This window comes from Lathyrus oleraceus, chromosome 2 (assembly GCF_024323335.1).
Source record: "Lathyrus oleraceus cultivar Zhongwan6 chromosome 2, CAAS_Psat_ZW6_1.0, whole genome shotgun sequence".
NCBI lineage: Eukaryota > Viridiplantae > Streptophyta > Magnoliopsida > Fabales > Fabaceae > Lathyrus > Lathyrus oleraceus.
Window position 1 is genome coordinate 231,209,567 of NC_066580.1, and position 3,460 is coordinate 231,213,026.

The 3,460-nt window shown below is 40.4% G+C and overlaps 1 pseudogene; it reads left to right on the top strand.

The window, feature by feature from the left end:
- The first annotated feature begins 353 nt into the window (after window positions 1-353).
- On the top strand, window positions 354-1,913 carry LOC127122705 (probable mannitol dehydrogenase; annotated as a pseudogene).
- The last annotated feature ends 1,547 nt before the right edge of the window (window positions 1,914-3,460 follow it).

Below are 3,460 nucleotides of genomic sequence, written 5' to 3' on the forward strand. Positions count from 1 at the left end.
TTAACCGACTTGCTGTTTTACTTTATCCTTTTTACTGCAGTGAATTTCTCTTGTCAGAAAACTCAGTTGGTTTGTGAATGAGGACTCAAAAGGTCGATGGTTCTTTGGCTGTAGCAGGTAACCTTAGAGCTAGGATTAAACCAATTGAATTAGATGCAACCTATTGAACTGGTCATAGCCATTGCAAGCTTAACATGTACATCCTTTCCTTTGATTAATTCTCATGACTCCACTAATTATTCATGCTCTTTTTCCACTGCAGACTTTGATGTCCACTGAATCCACTTCAGGGGACAAATTTTTCATGGCCTGTGATGTGCTTAGTTAGGAAATCCAATGGCTATCACTAAACCATGCCCTGTTACATTGCATTTATGCAGGCTGTGGTTGATGCTCACACTTTGCATGCTTATGTTCCTGCAGGTTATGGTTGATATTTCATAGGTCTCACTCTCATTGTTGTATTCATTTCCTTGTTTTCTTTTAATTTGCTTCAGCTGAGAGGAACTTCAATGCAGCTACTACCTTGGCTTGATGATGAGCAGGAGTACTGCAGGATGATGCTTGCAAGACTCATGTGGCTTTTGTGGATGCAACATAGGACTGTGTATGTTAGGCCTGATATAATGCAGGTTATGTGTGAGCTTCCTGCTAGGCTAGAAATGGAACTGACATGAGATTATGGTTTTGCTGCAGGATTTGTGTGATGCTTGACCAGTCTTGTCATGTTTGCTTGGATATGTTCCAGGTTGGAATTGTGGAAGAAGATATTTGATTCCTGGAGCTGCCACAGTTTCTTCAATATTCTGAGAAGTTTCAGAAAGTGGCGTGGAATTGGAACTCTTTTCACTATCTGGGCCACCAACATAGTATTCTTTTTTCTATCACCACCACCCAGACTAAGAGACATACATACATAGCATAGTGACATTCACTTCATTTTCTTCACATTCAAATGGCAACAAACATAACCTGAATCGGAGCATCCTAACAAAGCCTTTGGTTATGCAGCTAGAAGAGAAACTGATGAAAAAGATGTGGCATTCAAAGTATTGTATTGTGAGATAAGTCACTCTGATCTCCACATGGTGAAGAATGAATGGGGCGTCTCCACGTATCCATTAGTTCCTGGGCATGAGATTGCTGGTATAGTGACAGAAGTGGGAAGCAAAGTAGACAAATTCAAAGTTGGAGACAGGGTTGGAGTGGGATGCTTAGTTGATTCCTGTCGTACCAGCCAAAATTGTGAGGAAAGTCTCGAGAATTATTGCCCTCGATCTACACTCACATATGGTGCTAAACATGGTGATGGAACAATCACTCATGGAGGCTACTCTGACTCAATGGTCGCAGATGAACATTTTGTGATTCGTATTCCTTAGCTTACCGCTTGAAGCCGCTGAACCTCTCCTTTGTGCTGGCATCACTGTCTATAGTCCTCTAAGATATTTCGGACTCCATAAACCCGGGCTTCATGTAGGTGTTGTTGGGCTTGGTGGGCTTGGTCACATGGTTGTTAAGTATGCCAAAGCTTTTGGTGCTAATGTTACTGTAATTAGTACTTCACTTTAGATGGTATCATTGATACAGTTTCTGCGAATCATCGAATTGTGCCTCTAATTGGATTACCAAAGTCTCATGGAAAACTTGTAATGGTTGGTGCACCAGATAAGCCTTTGGAGCTTCCTGTCTTTCCTTTACTTCAAGGCAGAAAGTTGGTTGCTGGAAGTGCGATTGGAGGGTTGAAAGAGACTCAAGAGATGATTGATTTTTCTGCTAAACACAATATAAAACCTGAAATCGAAGTCATTGATATGGATTATGTTAACACTGCAATTGAGCGGCTCCTGAAAGCAGACGTCAAGTATCAATTTGTGATTGAGATTGGAAACTCTTTGAAACCAACTTCTTAAATTTCGCAGTTTGAATAGTCATTTGTTTTTCACTTCTTGTATGCAATAAGTGTTTTTGATAGTAGACATAGAATGTTTGCTGTGCACATTCGTTTTATTTGGTGGATGAGAAGATTACATCTTTGTACATCTAGATCATTTGCTAAAACCATTCCATCAGGCAATGATCCTGCTTTAGTTGATCGGTGAAAAATTTCAAGCAGTTGGAATGTTTTTGAACCTGGGGAAGCACACATATCAAGTACAATGTGATTCGAATGTACATCTAAGAACAGAGGAGGCACCATGCTGACAGGTTCCTGTCTAGTGATATTTCCAATTTCATTTTCTAGCTTTAAGAATTCATGAAACCTCTTAAGTGATTGATTCTTCCTGAGCTGCATACGGGAAAAATTAGAATGCCAAGCAAGATTTTCAGGATACCATGGCAAGGGTCTAATAGCATCCTCCCCATCCCCTTCAAGAACAATGGCCTGGAGAGCACGTGCAAAGTCATTTTCCAGCTGGGACCGAATATCGGCAAGAAAAAGGCTACTGGAATTGATTCTAAATGCTGCAGGTAATGGAGTTCTGAGGACTTGCATAAATGAATCCCATTCTTCTAGGGACACTATGTTCTGCTCCTTGTAATAGTGATCGAAATCAATATTTGCTCAAAAATGTCAAGACTTGTATTTTCTTGTGTGGAATCAAATGTAATGGCTTAAAATGACATGAAACGGATTGAAATGGTTTAACAAATGGTTTGAAGTTGGTTTCCAAATTGTTTTGTCTTATGACTTGAATGTTTGACTTTTAAAAAATAACTTGACTGATAATGTACATGAACAAGGCCATGAAATGAGACCATAAGGTTAGGGTTCTGACATAGTATCCATGAACCAATAACATGACTAGCAAGCGGCTTGAAACACAAAAAGCTTGGTTGTTCAGATGACCCAGACCATAGATGTATCCACAATCACATGAACAACACCACGACTTTGGACCAAGACCAATCCAAGCATGCTAAATAAAAATAGAAACATAAAAAAAATTCAGGACCAAAATCGGGGTATGACAGTTGCCCCTATTTAAGCGTCTTCAACTAGAGAATATGAGGCAGGACACTCTTCATATGATCATAGTGGGAGATGGTTAAATACTAAGGAGACCTGGATTTTGATCCTGAATCCCTATGAAATAATTAACAATGCCTGTCAGAATCGGCAAAGAAGCAGTCTCAAAAGAAGAATTCGTCTGGTACGGTGAAAATCAGCTTGAGTACCGAAACAGAAAGTTGACCTGGATACTAAAATAAATGGTAACACAGGAATACCCATGGCCTGAACGCCGCAGATTAGTCTGAACACTAAGCATCGGAATATGAGAGTATCAATGTTGGTCTGATCACCGGAAATCTGGTCTGAACACCACTTCGGTCTGGATACCGGAAACTGGCCTGAATGCCACAAGTTGCATCGACCTGAATGTCGGAAACTTCTTCGATCTGAAAATCGGAAAAAACTGGCCTGAATGCCGCTTCGGTCTGGATACCGGAAACTGGC